Here is a 22,611-nt window from a genome sequence, read left to right on the forward strand (position 1 = left end):
TTTTCAGAGCAGTATTTAAAAGGTGTAATTTCTTATAAAATTGAACTTTTAATCCAACAAAATGAATACCAGGAAACTATCACTTGGAAGATGTGAGGGGAAGTCAAAGGGAAGAAATAAAGAGAGTTATGGAGTAAGAGTGAAGACATTATATTCAATGCAAATAATATGAAACTAGAAAAAATTAAAGGGGTGAGGTTTGGAAGGGTAGGGAAAAGTTATATAAAGATCCATTATACTTAAAAACTCATTTATAGAATGGAAATTCCCGTGTACACCTAGTTAAGATAATAAAAATATGATTAAAAACAATGGAGACATTTGATCTTCAACTGTGTTCTCTTAAACCATGAGTCAATAAAATAGTTTCCTCCTCAGAAATTTCCTTTGCTGGTATTTTCCTCAGAGTGACAGAAAACTGATCAATGCAATGAATATCAATACATCACATTGCACATATAAAATCACGGTAAAAATATTAGAATTCATCACATGATAAAATAACAGGTAGAATGTGCCAAATACTAATTGATTGTTTTTCCAAGTACTTTACCTATGGTATATAATTTAATCCTCACAATAATTGCATAAAGTGGAACTCCTTACATTTTTAATTCTCAGATGATGATATTGAAGTCTTCAGAGTTGAAATTACTAGTACAACATTGCACACATGGTAAGTGTGAGCCTGAGGATCGTCTCCCACTGTATCAATTAACCTCATTCTATTTTATGACTAAAATACCAGCACTTAGTCTACAAATTCTAGGAAAATTTCCCAGAATTATTGTTTTCACTTTCACAATATTTCACTTTATCTTTGTTAGAAAACAGGGAACTATAATATGAAAACTCAAAGTTCAGAATCAATGCATACCTCCCTGGTGAAAGGAGCTGTTAAAGAATAATATTCTTGATTTCTAGCTCAAAATAGTAGAAATCATATTTTATGCCTTCACTCAACACTGCACTGCCTGGGGACCCTATCTCTGTTTAACACTGCCTTATTGAAATAATGACCTCCCAATTCCTGATGGAAACAGACTGCAGGTCTTATGGACCAATCATTTCCATATTGTAGCTCAACGAAGTTGTTTACCATTCGAAGTATTTTGATTACTTTTTATACCCAACATTTTGAGAGAAAGGAACTACTTTAAAATGCTATTAAAGCAAGACTGCTATAAAAAATCACCTTTGACCCCCCAGATAAATATTTTACCTTTCCTATACTCAAAAATGCACTCTGACCTATCATTAATGTTAGGAATGAGAGGATAAAAAATCATAGACACCAAGATCTAAGTATGAATTAAAAACTCTCCAACTTGTGAATACTATTGGTTTAAAAAGACATGAAGGGCTGGGAAGTTGGCTTAGTGGTAGAGTGTTTGCCTTGCATGCATGAAGCCCTGGGTTCGATTCCTTAGCACCAAACAAGCATAAAGAAAAAAGCTGGAAGTGACGCTGTGGCTCAAGTGGTAGAGTGCTAGACTTGAGCTGAAATGCTGAGGGACAGCGCCCAGAGTTCAAGCTCCACCACTGAACCCCTACCCCCAAAAATAAAGACATCAATACTACCATTTTTTTTCAAAATTTCTTATGATACTGAAGATTCAATTATAAACTATTAACACTTGAAAATAACTCATTTTCATGGGAGTAGAACACAAAACACAAGATTAATCCTAATCATATTAAAAGACATTTATTTTTACTACAAATTCACTCTTATAACTACAAAAATTCTAAAAATAACTGAAGCACAGTGACACAAAAATAATTTAACTGCATCATCTACATTCAAAGGACTGTGCTAATAGAAAACAAAATTATACTAATAATTTAGTTACCCAATTCACTTACATTCTTTTATTCTATTTCTTTTAGTTTCAAAAAAACTGGCTTTTCATAAAATGATCCATAAAAAATCCTATATACCCACCCACATTTTCAGATCTTCACAATATTTATTTCAGAAATGTCTTTAGCTGTATAATCAATGAACTAAAATATTACTAAAATATTTAAATGGTTTTCTGAAATTGCAAGACACGGTCTGGAATGTTATTTATATTGCAAAAGATATTCGAAAAGTCTTATTTGTTAAAGTTGTGATAGTTACTCCCACAAAAGAACTATTAATGAAGAAACCTTTGTATGTACAAAACAACTTCAAATGCATCCACAATCTAGAGATGACACATGTTTTTGTTTTTTTAAATATATATCTAACAAGCATAGCAACAATACTGATTTTCAGTCAATATGATGCGATATTCAAACCTTAAAAATATGGGGTTTATTATCTTACTGTGAATAGATACGTTCTTACAAAGAATGTTATTTTCAACAGAAATCCGGAAAGAGTTTATCCACCTTGTGTTTCACAGAAATAACCAGAGAGAAATACCTATTTGGTCAAGTTGGTCAAAATCACTCCATGAATATTTCTTAAAAATATAACCAATTTAAGAAGTCAAGTACATATTTTGTACTGACAGTCTTCTTACAGCAATAACTTACTACCTAATTATATGTGTATCTTTTTACCTAACATATATTAAGAACTGAAAATGATCTCTTTTATCTAACTTATGTTGTAAATGCTTTGATTATGATGATGTTATTAACAAATAAAATGTACAGAAGGGTGGTTCCACTGAAATGACAGGACAGAACACTGATAAATAAAAAGAAACTTTGCAATACAGTTCTTTTTAGCCTCACCCTGTTCATGTTGGCAAGCAACATTGCAACAGCACACACACACACACACACACACACACACACACACACACACACACACACATAAACACATATGTGTGCACACGTATACACACAAATATTAGTGATTATGACAAATGATAATTTGCCTTATTACAAAATAATACATAATTCAGTCATCATTGTAGTTACATTTTTTCTGCCCCTCCACATGTGACCACTTCATTTATTTTAGGCAATTCTTTAACTAATTCATTCCTTCATTAGTTAAATACTAATACTAGAGCTTGAACTCAGGGCCTAGCTCTGTCCCAAAATTTATTATTTTTTTGTTTTAGTTTTCTCAAGGCTAGCATTTTATTGCTTGTACCACAACTCCATTTCTAGCTTTTGCTGGTTACTTTCAAACCAGAATCTAATAGATTTTTTTCTTCATCTGGTTTCAAACCACAATCATCAGATTTTATCTTTCTGCTTATCTAGGAATAAAGACATGAGCCACCAGTGTGGCTCCTACTTTTTCCTATACTTATCTATTGCACATACTTAGATAGCAATTTAATATTGACAGTATAGAAGCAAGATGTATAGTGATTACATTGTTCTGTCAGAAATTCAAGTTAGTAATGTAAATTTCTTCTTAAGACCATACACAAAAAATACTTAAGAAGAAATCTTATGATGATGATGATGATGATGATGATGATGATGATGATGTATGTGTGTGTGTGTGTGTGTGTGTGTGTGTGTGTGTGTGTGTGATGTGTGTGTACTGTTGCAATATGTTTCACATATAAGCACTGTGCAGGGGTGTCCAGACATTCACAGTAATTGCGTGAATATCTGCCTTGAGCTACCAACTCGTGGACATTGTCTAAGTGTCCACTAGGCTTCCCGATGAAGAGGGGTATACTCATCCTCATCCCTAGTATTCATAGGAGTGGCCTTTTTGGAAAGTAGTCTCCGCACTGTAATAAGTGGCAAGAAAAGCACTCTACCACTAGCCACTTTCCTAGCCCAAGGATTAAGATTCTTGTTTGTAATTTGTTCAAAGCTATGTCTCTTTATGTAGGCTACTAAAAATGTATTTACTAATTTCAAGTAAATATATAAATTCTATTTCCATCTCTTTTAACAAATGAAAAATAAAATTGTTAGCTTTGTAAATGGATCAGAAGCATGGATTTTTTGGCTAGCTAGGTCATTGCACATCTGTATCTCTCTTCCTCTCTCTCTTTCATGAGTCTCATAGACAATATGGTTGCTCCATAATTATCCTAGTTTATTTTGCTTTTATATTTTTGGTTGCATCATTTCACTTTCTGCTCTGCATTTCCCAAATCAGCACCACATAAACAGAACCACAGAAGTGGTTCTGTGGCTCAAGTGGTAGAGCGCTTGCCTTGATTTGAAGAGCTCAAGGACGGTGCAAAAGCCCAGAGTTCAGGCCCCACAACTAATTTTTTTTAATTGTATTTTATTTTATTTGAGAACATACTGCACAGAGGGGCTACAATTACATGGGCAGGATAATGCATACATTTCTTACCAAGCATTGCAGCCTCCTCCTTTGTTTACCCTTCACTTCCCTTCCCCGCCTCCCCCCTCCCCCCACCCAATTTTACCCCCCTCCTCCCACCCAATTATACCCCCCTCCCCCCCCCACACCGACATTGTAAAGCTGGTTTTGACATGACACTTTGTACTTCTCATTGTTGCAACAGGTCCACCTGAATCCTTAAACGACTTGTTTGTCCCCATCTCCTCCACATGTTATACTGACATCAAATATAGTTCACCTCACTCCAGTTAGAACAGCAAAAATCAAGAAATCTAACAACAACAGATGCTGGAGGGGATGTGGACAGAAAGGAACCTTACTTCATTGTTGGTGGGAATGTAAACTTGTTCAACCACTTTGGAAAGCAGTATGGAGGTTCCTCAAAAGACTTCACATACATCTCCCCTATGATCCAGCAATCCCACTTTTGGGCATTTACCCAAATGTTTACAAACAAGACCACACTAAAGCTACCAGCACAACTATGTTTATTGCAGCATTATTTACCACAACTAATTTTTTTTAAACGAATCTAAATCCTTGATAATTCTAGGAACCGATCTGACTGAAATCAGTTGACTCACACTTTTCCTGCACAATGAAAGAAAAGGTCCAGGCTAGGAAAGCAGCTAGAGAAGGCAGGCAGATTGTATCTGTGACAAAACTTTGTGGAAAATGGTATAGAGGATTACTTACTGGAGATCCATTTGCACTGGAAGCATGATGCTGAACTATTGCTTGCTGATTCTGAACTATTGCTTTGATCATTATATTCTCCAAGAAGGAAAAATGAAATTTAATTGATATCAAAGGACGACTAATACATTTTGACTTCTCATTAAGCATCTTCAATCATCAAAATCACCTGAAGACAATAGATAGGCCTACTTTTTTTTTTTGGTCCTTTCCTGGGGCCTGAACTCTGGCCTGGGCGCTGTCCCTCAGCTCTTCAGCTCAAGGCTAGTGCTCTAGCACTTGAGCCACAGCGCCACTTCCGGCTTTTTTCTTTTTGCTTATGTGGTGCTGAGGAATTGAACCCAGGGCCTCTGGCATGCAAGGCAAGCGCTCTACCACTGAGCCACCTTCCCAGCCCAGGCCTACTTTTTAAGATGAAAACAAGTGTTTTTTTTAAAAATCAAGAATTTAGGTAGTCATATAAAGGAATTCTATTTTACTACTGCATTATACATTTTTTTCAAATGTTGGTTACCAATAAATAATGGATCTATTAGCAAGCTCTTAAAGCTCATATATTGAATAGTAAGTTCTCTTACACTATATCTTGGTATTTCCCAAATTATTTACATAGAAGGCATTTTTTCCTATTTTCTCCTTCTTAGAATAAGCTGCACATGAATCATGAATACACCACTGGTCTTCATTTTCAGTCTGTGCATTTGAATACGGAGGAAAATATTTCCTCTGCTCTCTATCAATTCACTACTCTCCAGTTTGAATAATTTAAAATAGTAAAAATGGAAAAAGAGAAAATAAATTCTGGTGAAAAAACATCTGCAGAAATTTCACCGGATTTTTCTGACCATTTCAACCAATGTGAACTATTGGGGAAATACATGGACACCTCATTCGAACTGGTACTCAAAGTCTCTGGTTAAGCAATTCTGATGAAGACATGGAACAAGATGAAAATGTGAGGAGGGTATCAATTGCAAGAAAATAATGGAGAAGAATACCATGCAAATTTCTCCTTTGGGATGCGGAAATTAATCGGCTTACTACAGTGCCGAGACTACTTTCCAAAAAGGCCACTCATGTATACTAGAAATGAGGTAAGTATACCCTTCTTCATCGAGAAGCCTAGAGTGGACATTTAGACATTGGACATGAGGTGGTAGCTCAAGGGAAAAATGTCTTCCTGACCCTTTACCCTTCTTCCATGTAGGAACAGACCAACCAGAATATCTTACCCTGACAGCATAGATTGTCTTACTGGAACAAAACTAATCTTAGTTACAAGGGTTCATAGAGAGATGAACACCTCAGACCGAATTTTTCAGAATAGAAGGTATTTTATCACAATATAATAATTTATTATACCTATCATTTCAAAAGTAGCTAAAGCCAAGAAGGTGAAAAAATTGTTCATATTCATGTTTACCTAATATCCTGGCCTGTCTACCATCCAACCAGGCAGGAACTTACACTACTGACTTTCTACCACCAAATATTTCCATAGTTCCTTGAGAAGTCCATATGTTTCTCCTCGATATTAGGCCTTAAATTGGTAATGTTTTAATCAAAGTGTTTCCTCTTGCCTCCAGGTTGTAAATTTACAAATGGTAAAGTATTAGGTCTAACTCTACCAAAAACTGAGGTAGAGATAATGGAATAATACTTTAAAACAGAGTTGCCTTTGATACCCTAAACACAACAGAATAATGCATAACAATTTCTTATATTATATATACTTATATATTTTATATGTGCTTATCTTAAATCTCACACAGTGAATCTTACTAGAATTAATTGATAATTTGACAAATAAATTGAAAATTATTCCCATAAATAGATTGGAACATAAATAATTAGGTTTAGAATATATATTAGACTATAAAATGTATCAATGCAATGTCTTCGGTATAAACTTGTGACACCTTCTAAGTTTTCTTGTTCTTCTGAATTCACATTGTAAAAAAAAAAAACAGTATTGTTTTTCTCTAATCTAGAAGAGATTTTACACTGCTGATGTGATGTGTTTATTGTGTTAACTCGCTAGTCCCAGTGTTTTTTTCCATATTTCTGAAACATTCTTAATGATTATACCCAAATTTTACTGATATGATGCCTAAAAGCTATTATTCTTCTGCAGTACCCATGGGTCCGACGATATCAGGTCCCAGTTACCTGCATCATCAGATAACATGGGCAAGACTTCTCACCTTGGTCCATGCAACATGCTAAGAGAAAGTAATTGAAGACCCATCTCAATTCATTGCAGGAATTAGCCGTAAGCAATTGTGAAATGTAAGGCAAATTAAAATGAAAGATGAGATCACAAAATATGAGAGAAATTACTGTAGTCCAAACTTTCAATTTACAGATGACCAGCCCATATGAGTGCCACGCCTACTCCAGTGGAGTCTGCTTAGCAGACTCCAGTGGAGTCTCCTTTCAGACCTGAGAATGGGGCTCCACAGAGACCTATCTCTGAACAATGGGACTTCACCGAAGTCTACCTCAGAGAATGGGGCTTCTAAGAGGCCTACTCCTGGAAAGGCTGGCAAACCCCTGGGAAAGATGTGTTTCTGCTTTTCTTTTCTTCACTGTATAGGAGTGCCTATTAATCTTTTACTTTTTCTACTGCTCTTTGTACTTACTCATTGTCAACGTTCCCGTATTCAAAGCTCTTTCTTAAGAGTGTTGATGACTCCAATATCTGATGAGTGTCTTAAAAATATGACTAACTCACCAGAGTTAAATTCTACCCTGAAACCCCTCTTATGGAGGCCAGTAGACAAGTCATAAGTAAATATAAAAGTATTGGGGGTTTCACGAAGTCACTTCAGCAGAAGGAATTGTTTGTAAGAGATTTGCAAGAAGCTGTAGGCTCGGCTAGAACAGAAAGAATGTATGGCAATTGCTGAGATAACTACTTAGGAGAAAGAATTTCCTGCTACTCTCTTTTATTTATTAAGAGACTTGCTAGATCTAGGTCTCCTTGAAGTTTACTATTAAAAAAGGAACAGGAAAGATCTTATGGGACAGTTAAGGCCTCTATAAAAAAAGGTAATGGTTAATTGGTGACAAACATTGAAACCCATTTTATTTCTTAGAGATAAGCCGGAAACAAATGCCTATCAGGCGACCAGCTGGTGACACCCAAGAATGAAGTCCTGCAGCAAGATTGTGTAACCTTTTGACAGTTCTCATGAAGACTTTTGCTATAAAAGTTTGTTATCCTCTGCATAAAATCGTAATCAGCATCCACTCTTAATGTGTGTGAGTTGTCTGTTTGCCATCTCCCCCCCTATTCCAGGTTCCTCCCCTAGGTGTCCTCTGTCGTCCAGACAGAGCCGGTCCTCGGCATATGAGTAAACAAAATCACAAATGTCACAAGATTATTTTTAATACCCCTCTCCTAATGATGAATGGAAGATTTCAGTCCAGCATAAGTAGGCCAAAAAATAATTCCTGGAATGTTAGATCCATAATTGTTCTACCAAGGCTAGGAAAACTTGACTTAGAGTTCAAATATAACAAAAACACACAAAAATCACAAACAAACAGCAATCTCTAGAGAGTATGTATATGACCTCACACAATTTTAAGCAGTTAATGAAGGGAAGTCATGAGAAAAGCAAACAAATTGTTCAAAGTGGGCAGTTTGGGGTAGGGGAGAATTTTGAATAGATTAAAATAGATTGTCAAAGGTTATACATTACGTACATCTACTGCAAATATTTTCTTCTCTGAGTATTTTTTTTTTGGGGGGTGGGGTCCAGTCGTGGGGCCTGAACTCTGGGCCTGGGTGCTGTCCCTCAGCTCTTCAGCTCAAGGCTAGTGCTCTACCACTTGAGCCACAGCTCCACTTCCGGCTTTTTTCTTTTTGCTTATCTGGTCCTGAGGAATCGAACCCAGGGCCTCAGGCATTCAAGGCAAGCGCTCTACCACGGAGCCACTTTCCCAGCCCCCATTCTTTGAGTATTCTTTGTCTGAACTGGTTACTCCAGTCTTGAGCTACACTTTATAGCTTGTGAAGATAGAATGGAAGAAACAAGGTCAAGAACCCATTACACCACTAGAGAGAAAACAGTCCTCTATGGTTTCTCTCATCTTTCTTCACTACTTTTTTCTCATACTTTTAATAAAATCAAGTGATTTTGAGTTACATCTTTCCGTCTTTTTCAGAGAATTACTGTTTGGTAATTAAATGTCAATTCACAAATTTTGATGTCTTTTTTTAAAGATCTTTGAATATTAATTCCACTGCAACATTGTTTCACACAGTGAGAGCATATTTCCTGGGTAAGGACAATTCTCAAGGGAACCTACAGGATTTACAGCAAGGTTTGTGAGGCTTGTTTGTTTACTGTGAAAATGAGCATATTCACCCACATTGCTCCCTCTCAGCTAAATCTCCACGGATTTCTTTGCATGAAAGCCTATTTTCCCAGACAATTTTAAATTTTCTTAATAGGCTAAGTTGTTAAAAAGTTTGAACAATTAAAATTTACCTGTCATAAATTTTAATGCTATTTTGAAATTCCTTTATCAGAATCGTGAAATCACCAATCATAATCCCGCCTTTACCATCAAAAGCAGTTAACATGTTGTTTTCATGATATAGTATCCATGAAAAACTATTTTCCAGTACCTTTGTTATGCGTATATATGACCATATAAACTGATGCTGAGCAAAATGAACTCCAAGATATGGAAAGAGAAATATTTATTTGCGGTTGTTGTTTTTGATGTACTATGTGATTTCTATTTTCTTTGAGATTTTCCCGTGTGGTTAATCCCCTGCTGTGTTTGATTTTGGTATCCTGTGTATTGTGTATACATTTACCTTAATTAGGGAAAGGAACATGAACAAAAATAATGGTGAGGCAAAGGACAAAGAGCAAACCAATGCAATAGCAATTCTCACAAGACAATATGTTGTAAATGTACATTACAACTTTTGAGGCGTATTGGGGTGAAGGAAAAACTGTGAGAAAAATGAGAGAGGGAATAACAAGTTTGAAAAGTTATGTGTTCAGTACCTTACAATGGCTGTAACCCCAGTGCACATCACTTTCTCATTAAAATTAAATTTAAAAAATAAGCTGATGAAATAAAATTTCACTGTTTTGGTATAGTCAATATTATTCTTTATGTAGTAACTTTTTAAAAATCAGTATTATTTGGCATCTAATTTGAATTAATTACCTCTTCTTTATCAGAGGGTCATCAACTTGACATATCCAACTAGACAATTTTTTCAAAATATACTTGCCAATATTTTGAAAATAGAATAAATCTAGTACTTTCTTATACTAAAACAGAAAACAGTTTAATTCTATGGAAACCCATAACTTTTAAAAGTAAATAAGTTGTTAAGAGGACAGAATGTACGTGTTCTTCAAAATTCCTATGTCTAATAACTACTCATTTTCAAATTCTGAACATTCCATACCTGACAGATTCAAAATATGCCTGTTTGTATGTTATGTAATTCTGCAATAGATCCATTTTCCAATGGGGTGTTACAGACTGAGAGCTGAACAGAAAAAAGCTACATTCTGATATAGGATAAAACTATGAAGCATGTTATAATTAATTCTTCAGGAGTAAGCAGTTGTTTGTCAGATTAAGCTATTATTTAATGACCATCAATCACAAGATTTATGCCATAAAGTCATCCTAGCCCACCAGTTTCCAACTTGTAGGGTGCATCTCAAAATTCCCTTAATTCACATCAAGCATAGCTTATCTCCATTGTGAAAATACACTGCACCTCTGCTAATGTATTGGCCTCCGTGTTCTGGAAAGAACACCACTATAAACTGGGTTGCATCATTTTTCCCCCACTGGTATTCTTGGAAATATTATTTATATTTATACTTTTTTAACTATCATAGATAATCAGATTTTAAGATTACAGTTCAAAGCCTGTGAAGACTCAGGGTCTATGTTGAAGGGGCAGAATGATGTAGGCCCTGGCCTCAGGATTGTCTGAGGACTGTCTTTGAGTATTAGGAAAGCTCTTGGTATGTCGGGCTAGAGAGGGAAAATGTTCTCTCCCCCTATCTCAAAACAAATGTCACAGACTCCTGGGAGCTGAGGAAGTAGCTCTTCTGCTTGCTTAAGCATAGTTGAACAGCTGGTCAAGCATTTTCCTGAGATTGGAGAAGTGGTTTAAGCTTGCTCTAAAATAGTTTAGATAATAATATACCAAGACAGGGCTGGGAAGGTGGCTCAGTGGTAGAGCGCTTGCCTTGCATGCATGAGGCCCTGAGTTAGATTCCTCAGCACCACTTAAGCAAAAAGAAAAAAGGCGGAAATGGTGATGTTGCTCAAGTGGTAGAGCTCTAGCCTTGTGCTGAAGAGCTGAGGGACAGCACCCAGGCCCAGAGTTCAGGCCCGACGAACGGACCCCCCCAAAAATAATAATATACCAATGCATTGTCTCATAGGTCAAGTAAAAATGTATCTGTTGAAATTTTTGTGTCAATGTCTTCTGACCAAATCTTGGCAAAGATCATGCTTGCTTGTCTTCAAATACCCACTAACAATAAAGCATAGCATGCAGTGGCAATTGCTGTTTGCACTCTGCATCCCCAGTGTCCTGGTGATTTCGTTACCCTTACCCAGGGACCCCAAGGCACTAGACGATACAATTGGCACCCAAACAGGGACCCTTCATTGTTGAATTCAGGAAAGGATATTCAGGTAAGTACTTTTAATTACAGGGTGATGGGACAAGTTAAATCTACTCCGTACTTACATATGTTTAAACATTTACTTGCTGCTTATGGTCTAAATATTTCTTCTTCTGACATAGAACTGTGTATTAATGTAGTTATGGAATGGAATCCTTGGTTCCCCGATGAAGGAACATTAGATGTTGATAATTAGAAACGAGTAAAGAATAACATAGAAAGAGCTGTTCAAGAAGGGGAAAAGATTCCTATTAGATTTGATCCATTTGGGCTATTTTACATACCCTTCTTAAAGCTTTGAATGAGGAAAGATTAATAGCAGACTTAAAGAAAGAGGCCACCCCTTCTATTGTAGATTTACAATTGGACTCTGAGGTTAACGACACAATAGATAAGGATGCATTGCAAATAACAGAGAAAAAAAAGAGGTAAAAAAGGCTAAAAAGGAACAAACTGAAAGTGTAAATAAAATGTCTGAGCAAATGAAATTGTTTTTATCAAAATTACAACATGTGGAGTTGGAAATTAGCAGAGTGAAAAGAGAACCTGAGAAAGTGAAAGTAAAGCAGCCTTCGGCTCCTTCATTGGCCGATGCAATTTTTATAGCATCACTCCCTCACAAAACGGAGGGCTCAGAGAGAGAGTTTGATGATGAAATGCCTATTTTTTTCTTATCCTGTAATTCGACCACCCCCTATGAATGATATATCTCAACCAGCCAGATATGAAGGTGCTGCTGTTGATGATATTGGTAAACTTAAGAAGGCAGTGATGGTGTATCGTCCTTGCAAGGTACGCTCCAGGATGGTGAGCAGACTCCACCCTCCTTGCAGCAAAGTCTCCACCCAGTACCTGCATTACCTAGGCAACTGGTACACCTGGAAGAGGTCACATCTGCATCCACTGAGGTCACATCTGAATTTGATGTGGCCACACCTTTCTCTGCCCATACCCTAGATAAGGCCTAGCCCAGGCCCAGAGGCGCTCTCTCGCTGCTCTTTTCTAGCTCTCTCTGCTCTCTGCTCTTTTCTAGCTCTCTCACTGTTCTTTTATAGCTCTCTGCTCTCTCTCTCTCTGCTCTCAGTGTACTATTCTAGCTCTCTGTTCTCTCTCTCTGCTCTTTCACTGTTCTTTTCTAGCTAGCTCTGCTCTCTCAGTCTGCTTTCTCGCTGCTCTTTTCTAGCTCTCTCTTCTCTCTCTTTCCTGTCTTTCTTTCCTCTCTCTTTCCCAGATCTCTCTTTACTAGGCTTTTCCCAGCCACGTGGAGTGCCAACCTTGCCTGGTCCCAGCAGGTCTATTGAATAAATCTACCCCTTACCTGAATACCACATGCCTGGTGCTGTTCTTACTCGGCTACCGCTTTTTAAAAACCTAACATGAATGGTGGCATGACTCGGATAAAGGGCTTAAAGTCAGGATAGCTAGGACTTCTCTCTGGTATTTTTTCCTCTTTTTTCTTTTTCTGTTTGTTTTCCCTTTTTTGCTCTGAGGAATACCCACAGTTCTAATGGCCTTTTGCGAACCCATCTGTCTGCTGTAGACACAGCGCATCGATACCATTGCTGGCTTTCACATCCACGTCCACACCACTTCTCTACTCTGGTGAGTGAAGCTACACACCACTTCTCTACTCTGGTGAGTGAAGCTACTCTAACGTTCTCTGTTGCTCTCTCTAGAGGGCTCTGGGGGAAGTCGGGATGCCCCTTCTACCTGGTCAGCTCTCCTTCACTGACCAGACTGACTTTCCTACTCATTTAATGGGGTGCTGCGAATCATGCCTGAACCGTGAAACCCCTTTGAAATGTCTCCTGTGGTCCCTGGAAAGCCAGAGCGCCTCATTTTTATGCCATTCTCAGATGTAGACAATTTTTGCTACTACAATGGTAAATGGTCAGAATTCTCTTTATTTCCAGGCTCTCTTTGCTCTCTCTCTGCCATTCATGTCCAACTTTCCCTATCTCTCCCTTTCTTTTTTCTACATTTTAGCTTGTGCCCTGAAGAGTGCGATGCAGGCTGGATCCCAAGGACCCCCTCTAGGTTCTCTCTCAAAGGCTAGCCAACTGTAGTCTTGGTCTATTTGTTCAGGGTGTCTTTGCATTTTATTTTCAGAAATTCGCCATCTTGAGTTTGCCATCTTGGCCACATGCTGGCTTAAGGGTTTGGCCCCATCTAGCCCTTAACCTTCCACCAAACTTACTACTCCATCCGGCTATTCTAAGGTGCCTTACTAACAATTTGCTTTTTTCACAGGCCCTGGTAACTGAGGCCCAACCATGTGATGTGCTTTGTTAGCAAAGATGTCTAAACATTGTTGTCAAAATTTTCGGTTTTGAGTTTTGCCTTTTTTGTTTTGTGTTGTGTATTCTACTGACTACATGGTTTTAAAATACTGGGCATATCTGTACTGAAATTCTCATCACATCTAATGAGTTTTGTCATTTCAGAATATTTGTCATTCAATTCTTGATAAGAACCAGGTAAGCTCTACTTATTCTACTTCATCTCCCTATTGCTTTAATTCAAAACAATAAAGGGCTTTTGTAGCAAAGATTGCAGTTCAAAGCCAGCCCGGGCTGAAAAATCCCTAAGACTCCATCTCCCAACTAACCTACAAAGAGCCCAGCTGGAAGCATGGCTCAAGACTCTTATCTGTAAGCAGCCAAACACTGGAAGTGCTATTGTAACTCAAAGTGGTAGAGCACTAGCCTTGAGCAGAAGTGCTCAGGGACCGTGCCCAGGCCTTGAGTTCAAGCCTCCTTGAATACCAACTGGGACAAGCCATCCCAGCAATGAGCACTTAGACACAGCCAGTCTGGGGAACTAGGGAACATGGAGAGGAGTAAGAGGAGAGGACACATCAGCTATTTTGTGCCCTTTCAAAATTAACCAGAGTCTGGAGGTCAGGGGAAGTAAGAAGCCTGCCCATCCAATGTCTATACCTATCTACCTATTAACTGAACAGGAATTTATAATTCTTGCCTTTGTCACCTGACTTCTCTACCTAGTCGCCAGATGTCAGAAGTAGCTAAGGATATTTCTACAACATTTTAAGCCCCAAGTCCTTACTCTTGTCATTTATTTGCTCACTAGTATTTTTTTCCATCCCCTCAATGCTCATGAGACTTCTCCAGACTTCATCTAAGGACTCACGCCACCAAGAGACCACTGCTGCTCACTTCCTTCTCTGGGAGGGGACCAAATTCCAGCCTTTTACCCATATTGTCGAAGCCCCCTTGTCAGCAGGAAGTAGCCAGAGAGTATCCACACCCTATTTTATGATTATTAAAAGGCTGGAATGTAAGGTCCGCTCCAGGATGGCGAGCAGACTCCACCCTTCTCGCAGCAAAGTCTCCACCCAGTACCTGCGTTACCTAGGCAACTGGGACACCTGGAAGAGGTCACATCTGCATCCGCTGAGGTCACATCTGAATTTGATGTGGCCACAGCTTTCTCTGCCCATACCCTAGATAAGGCCTAGCCCAGGCCCAGAGGCTCTCTCTCGCTGCTCTTTTCTAACTCTCAGTGTCGTATGTTACTATAACATCAGAAGATGGACAAACAGCTGTCCTTAAACCTTATATTATGGAAGTTCCAGTTAACATAATTGGTAGAGATGTACTGGAAAAATGGGGAGCTTATATTCAATTTTAACATTTTTAGTTGGAGCCCATAAAGATATTATGGAAATCTGAGGAACTTCTTTGTATTCAACGATGTCCTTTTCTAAAGAAAAATTAGAAGCAGCTCATCAATTAGTTGAAAAACAGTTAACCAAAGGACATATCTAGCCATCTATGTCACCAGGGAATTTCTACAATATTTGTTATTAAAAAGAAGTCAGGGAAATGAAGATTGCGGACTGATTTACAAGGAGGTAAGGCATCCACGTACCCTATGGGGCTTTACAACCTGGTATACTGTCACCTGCCATGCTTCCTAAAAATTGGCCAATAATAGTAATAGATTTACAGGACTGCTAGACTGCTTTTTTACCATTCCTGTACATGTAAAAGATTATAAAGGATTTGCCTTTTCTTTACCACAAATAAATCCTCAAACCCCTCATCAGCATTTCCAATGGTAGGTGTTGCCCCAAGGAATGATGAATTCTCCAACTATGTGACAGATATATGTTGATAAGGCCTTAAAACCTGTTAGACAAAAATGGCCTCACATTTATATTTTTCATTATATGGATGATATTTTATTTGGAGTACCAAATATGACAGAATCAGAAATGGTGTTACAGTGTTTACCCTCTATATTTAAAGATTTTTGGATTAATAATAGCACCTGGAAAAATACAAAAAGATACGGTGGTAAAATGTTTAGGATATGTTGTTTTTTGTTTTATTGTGAAAGTACGGTACAGAGGTGTTACAATTACATGGGCAAGATAGTGAGTACATTTCTTATCAAGCATTGTAGCCTCCTCCTTTATTTACCCTTCTCATTCTTTCCCATCTGCCCTCTCGCAAACCCAATCCCCCCCCCCCAAGTTGTAAAGTTCGTTTCGACATGACAACTTGTAATTCTCATTGTTGCAACAGGTCCACCTGTATCCTTATTTAAATGACATGTTTTTCCCCTTCACCTCCAAAAATTATACCGACATCAAATACAGTGAAAGCAGGGGTTATGCTGTGGGGGAGGGACATACAAAGCAGCAAAGAAATAATCTTATAATTGTGTTAGAAACAAATGCATTAAGGAAAAAAAAAGCATTTAAATACATATCTTAGGGTTCATTTTCCTAACATCACCTTATCTAAACTTTTCTCCTTGACTCATACACATACTAGATATTGCAAATAAGGGAAATCATGGGACCTTTCTTTGGACTTGGCTTACTTCATATAATATAAATTTTTCCACTTATTTCCATTTCTGAACAAATGGGGCAATGTCATCCTCCATGCTCCAGGATTGGAAAGTTTAACATCATGAAAATGGCAATACTTCTCAAGGCTATCTACAAATTCAGTGTGATACCTATCAAAATTCCAACCTCATTCTTCAAGGAAATAGAACAGGCAATCCAAAAATTCATATGGAACAATAAAAGACCCCGAATAGCAAAAACCCTCCTCAATGGAAAGAACACTGATAGAGGAATATCAATACCAAATTTCAAACTCTACTATAAAGCCATACTAATCAAAACAGCTTGGTACTGGCACATGAACAGAACTCAGGACCAATGAAATAGAATTGAAAACCCAGAAATGAACCTGCAGACTTATAGCCATATAAACTTTGATAAGGGAGCTAAAATAATAGAATGGAAGAAAGAAAGCCTCTTCAGTAAACGATGCTGGCAAAACTGGTTAACTACTTGTAGAAAACTAAAGCTAGATCCTTATATACCGCCCTGAACCAGAATCAACTCCAAATGGATCAAAGACCACGGAGTCAAAGGAGACACTCTGAAAACATTACAGGTTGGAATAAGAGAAACCCTAGGTCTCCTTGGCGCAGGCCGAAATTTTCTTAATAGAGACCCGGAAACACAACAAATCAAAGAAAGGTTGGATAAATGGGATTGCATGAAGTTGCAGCGCTTCTGCATGGCAAAGGACCTAGCTAGCAAAATCAATAGAAGGCCCACGGATTGGCAGAAGATCTTCACTAGCCATACAACGGATAAGTGTCTCATATCTCAAATATACTTGGAACGCAATAAATTAAATCCTCCAACAACAAATCCTCAAAGAAATAACTGCCGAATAAATAAGTGGGCTAATTACTTAAAGAGAAATTTCTCTGAAGAAGAAAGAAGGATGGCCAATAGACACATGAGGAAATGCTCAACATCCCTAGCCATAAAAGAAATGCAAATCCATACAACATTGAGCTACCACCTCACCCCAGTTAGAATGGCTAAAATCAAGAACTCTAACAACAACAGATGCTGGAGGGGATGTCGACAGAAGGGAACCTTATTTCATTGTTGGTGGGAGTGTAAACTTGTTCAACCATTTTGGAAAGCAGTATGGAGGTTCCTCAAAAGACTTTACATAGAGCTCCCCTATGACCCAGCACTCCCACTTTTGGGCATTTACCCAAATGTTTACAAACAAGACCACACTAAAGCTACCAGCACAACTGTTTATTGCAGCATTATTTACCATAGCTAAGATCTGGAACCAGATGCCCCTCAGTAGATGAATGGATCAAGAAAATGTGGTATATATACACAATGGAATTCTATGCCTCCATCAGAATATATTGTTTGTAGACAAACAGTGACACCTCAAAAATATCTTTACGACATGATCAATTACATAAGTTAAATGATTTTCAAAAGTTACTAGGAGATATTATTTGCATGCGACCGGCCTTAGGAATTCCTACTTATCAATTATATAATTTTTTTCATTATTACAAGGGGAGCCTGATTTACATAGCAAAAGAACTTCAACTAAGGAAAGCTGAAAGAGAAGTACAAATTGTAGAACCGAGAATAAAAAATGTTTTTATATCGAGTAATGCTAAATCAACTCATAAATTTATATATTTTAGATACATGGAACTACCCAACAGGAATTATACGACAAAATGAGCTACAATTAGAATGGATTTATACACGGCATAGATTTACAAAAAATACTATGCCTTATGAACCACATTTGGCAATTATTATTCAACAGGCCAGGCAACGGGTATTTACCCTATCGGTGTATGATTTATATGAAATTATCTTTCCTTTGCCAAATGTCCAAGTAAAATATTTTTTAAACCTGTCTCAAACGCTACAAATAGCATTAGTAAATTTTACTGGCAATTTTCCTATCATTTTCCCAAAGGTAGATTGTGGGATTGCTTGCATAAACAACAACTTGTCATTAATTATATAATTACCAAGGCCCCTATTTCCACTGCTCTTACCGTTTTTACAGATGGCTCCAAAACAAAAAGTGCTATTGGACAACAAATAAATACTGGGTACAAACAGCTACTTAAGCATCAGTTCAACAAAATGAACTTTGTGCTATTAATAAGATGTTACAAGATTTTGTGAGAGATGTTAATATTGTTACTGATTCTGCCTATGCTGTAAGAGTTGTGACTAATATAGTCACTGCAGTTACACATTCATCTAAACCCCAGCTAAACCAACTATTTAAACTATTACAAGCATTACTGCAACAACGTAATGTCAAACTGTTTGTAACTCACATTAGAGCTCACTCTTCATTACCTGGGTACCTTGTATATGGTAATAATCAGGTTGATAAATTATTTAGTTTTGCTTCTGCTAAACAGGATCGTGCTCATTTACATACAAATGCTAGCCATTTACATATGCATTATAAAATACCTTATTCTCAATATAAACAAATTATAAAAAGGTGTCCTATATGCAGACCAATGCATTTGAGAGTTGTACCTGCTAGAGAAAATCCTCGTGGATTACAACCTAAGGAGCTCTTGCAAATGCATATAATCCATGTATAAGCCTTTGGCCGATTTTCCTTTCTACATGTTACACTAGATACTTATTCCAAATTTGTTTGGGCTTCTGCCTTATGGGAGAAACTGTTAACCATGTAATTGAACACTTATTGGAAGCTTTTGCCATTATGGGAGTGCCTGCTAAAATAAAGACTGATAATGGACAAGCCTATAAAAGAATCAGATTTAAAATATTTTGTAAACTTTATGATGTGGTACATATTACAGGAATAGAATATAACCCCCAAGGACAAGCCATTATTGAACGAGTTCATGGCACACTAAAACAACAAATTAAAAAATTAAAAAGGAGGAAAAGGTTGGATGAGCGTATGGATATTTTGTGGTTTTCCATGCAAAATCTTAAAATAATTTTACATCAAGCTCTTTATGTTCTTAATTTTTTAAACTTACCTCAAGGATATATTTTAACTAGAGCTGAGCACCTTTTTGAACAAATATCAGAAAAACCTTATTTAAATTTTTCCATATGGATTAAGATTGCATTGGATGCAGAATGGCAACTAGGAACATTATTAAATAAGGGGCGAGGATAGGATTTTGTGTCTACACAGGATGGCAAACAATCCTAGCTTCCTGCCTGATGGATACAGATGCGGCCCAGTGAGGACAGCCCTGTATCCTTCAAGGAATCGGCCACCAGTTAAGGAAAAAGAAATCCCCACTGCCCACTTAGGGGCAGGTTAAAAAGTTGACTGGAGAAGGACAAAAGGTGTTACAATGCAATGGTAAACCTGTCACAGCTGAGAACTTGTTCCTGGCCATGTGTGCCCTGCTTACTATAAACACTGTCCATGCTAATGCTAATTTAAGTTATTAGGCCTTTATTCCTAATCCTCGTTATTGGAACCTGTTATTTGGGGAGACATGGATATAACCGTCTATACTGTTCCTGCTGTTTTATCTCCTCCTTGGAATAATTTCACATTTTGCAATAAGGATGATGGTAGCTTTTTGAATTTTAATTACTATACTCATTCCTTGCCTGTTTGACTGGGGCCTCCTCCATGTTTAGTAATGAATTGGCAACATTGGGTTTTACCTGGGAAACGCACTTCCAATTCTAAAACACTGCTGCAGCGAATAACTACTTGGCCATTAATAGTAGCTGGGAAAGTGTCTCTTATGGCACGTTATCCTTACCTATGTGCCCTGATTTACTTATATCGATTTAAAATATCAGCCTTTTGTGTGGCAAGAGTGTAGAGGAATATTTGGAAAAATGTTCAATAATTTTATTAATTGAGGACCTTTTGGGCAGTTTATTAACACATGTTCAGAATGGAATATTACCAATTGTGATTTATCAAATGTTACTAGGATGCCGGAAGCCATTAATGGATCGCATACTGGAGCTCGATTGATGGCCTGGAGAGTTGGAGGCATTGCTGATGCTCTATGGGTTTTCATGGCTGCACCCACTGCTGTTCACACTCATCTTTGGAAGGTCGCAGCGGCGCTGAATCCCGTGATGCTATCAAATGGATCGTTTTCAAGGACAGTGAACTCTGCATCGACTTATAATTTTACTTTGTACAAATCTTATGATGCAACTGCTTGTGTACCTCTGCCTTATGCATTTTTAGTGGGAAATTTTACATTTTATCCTACTATTTCTTGTTTTAATTGTCACCTGTGTTCTTGCATAATTCCTCTCTTAATTTTAATGATAGTGATAGTATTATGATATTACCAGAAAGAACTCATATTTGGCTACCTGCTAAATTAGGAAGAGAGTGGTCCCAAAATCCTTTGGAGAGTTTTGTTATTGAATTTTTTACCAAACTACTAAAATGTACAAAGCGTATGATTGGAGCCATTGGAGCTTAATTGCTTAATTGCTTAATCTTAAGCTTAATTGCTATTACCACTGTTGCTGCAGTGTCTGGAATGGCCCTACACACTGCCTTACAAATTAGCACTTTGTGGAAGAATGGCACCGGGATTCACATGAATTGTGGGTCTCACAGGTAGAAATTGATGCTCTATTACAAACACATTAATATTCTTAAACAGACAGTGGAATGGTTAGGAAACAAGTTATTGGTTGTGGAAAAACAGTTATTGTTAAAATGTAATTGGAATTTTACTACCTTTTGCATTACTAATATAAAATATAATAAATCCATACATGATTAGAATGTAATACAGCAGTATTTATCTGTAATTTCTACTGCTGCTCAATTGATTGCTCAGTTACAATTTAATGTACATGAGATTTTTGGTAAACAATTTACAAATGATGATGCTTCTAATATTGCTAATGCATTCATTAAACAATTGGAAGGGTTAGATCCGAAAGAAATACTACAAAGCATTTCACATACTGCTATTGGTATGGAAATTATGATTGTTATTATTTTGTCTGCACTTGTACTGTTATATTTGATTTTTATGAAACCAATGCAAGCATCTATGATAACTCTGTGGAAAGCTTTACTTTTAAAACAAAAGAAAAAAGAAGGAAATTGTGAAGACTCAGGGTCTATGTTGAGGGGGCCGAATGATGCAGGCTTCGCCTCAGGATTATATGAAGACTGTATTTGAGTATTAGCAAAGCTCTTGGCATGCCGGGCTAGAGAGGGAAAATGTTCTCTCTCCCTATCTAAAAACACATGTCACAGACTCCTGAGAGCTGAGGAAGTAGCTCTTCTTCTTGCTTAAGCATAGATGAACAGCTGGTCAAGCATTTTCCTGATTGGTTTGAGCTTGCTCTAAAATAGTTTATATAATTATATACTAAGACATTGTCTCATAGGTCAAGTAAAAATGTATCTGTTGAAATTTTTGTGTCAATGTCTTCTGACCAAATCTTGGCAAGATCATGCTTGCTTGTCATTAAATACCACTAACAATAAAGCACAGCATGCAGTGACAATTGCTGTTTGCACTCTGCATACCCGGTGTACTGGTGATTTCATTACCCTTACCCAGGGACCCCAATGCACTAGAGGTTGACAAAAGCCCACCCAGGCAGGAAGGTTCTCTAGATTCTTATCTCCAATAAACTTCTTAACAAAAGCCAGCCACAAGTGAGCTGAAGTTGTAGTGGTAGGGCACGGGCCTTGAGCATAAACAGGCTCAGAGACAGTGTCCAGTCCCCGAGTTCAAGCCCTAGGACAAACAAATAAAACAAAAACGAAAATAAAAGAAATCCCAAATTTAGCATTTTTCTCACTGTATACAGATGCACGTAATTAAGGAAATTGCTTCCTGTTTTACATACAGGTAGAAGAAAGAAGATGTCACACAATTAGTCTCTTCATACCATTTTATACCAAAGCCTCAGAAAATCGCCCTTTTTCTAAATTTATAAATTAATATCATCCATTTGTTGCCAACTCTGTCAACATTATTCACATTATCATTTTATACATGAAGTGTTGGTATATCTATTAACAGTTCTAATTATAACTCTCATGAAAGAAAATTCTAGGCAAATAGAATTCCAGAAACATTTGT

General features: G+C 37.3%; 1 long non-coding RNA gene across 1 annotated transcript in view; it reads right to left on the reverse strand.

Annotated features, from left to right (window-relative positions):
* Positions 1 to 22,611, reverse strand: part of LOC138820520 (uncharacterized) — a 60,904-nt gene that overhangs the window by 23,898 nt on the left and 14,395 nt on the right. The gene's annotated exons all lie outside the window — the stretch shown is intronic.

This window comes from Dipodomys merriami, unplaced genomic scaffold, assembly GCF_024711535.1.
Source record: "Dipodomys merriami isolate MVZ:Mamm:240054 unplaced genomic scaffold, mDipMer1.0.p SCAF_894, whole genome shotgun sequence".
Lineage (NCBI taxonomy): Eukaryota > Metazoa > Chordata > Mammalia > Rodentia > Heteromyidae > Dipodomys > Dipodomys merriami.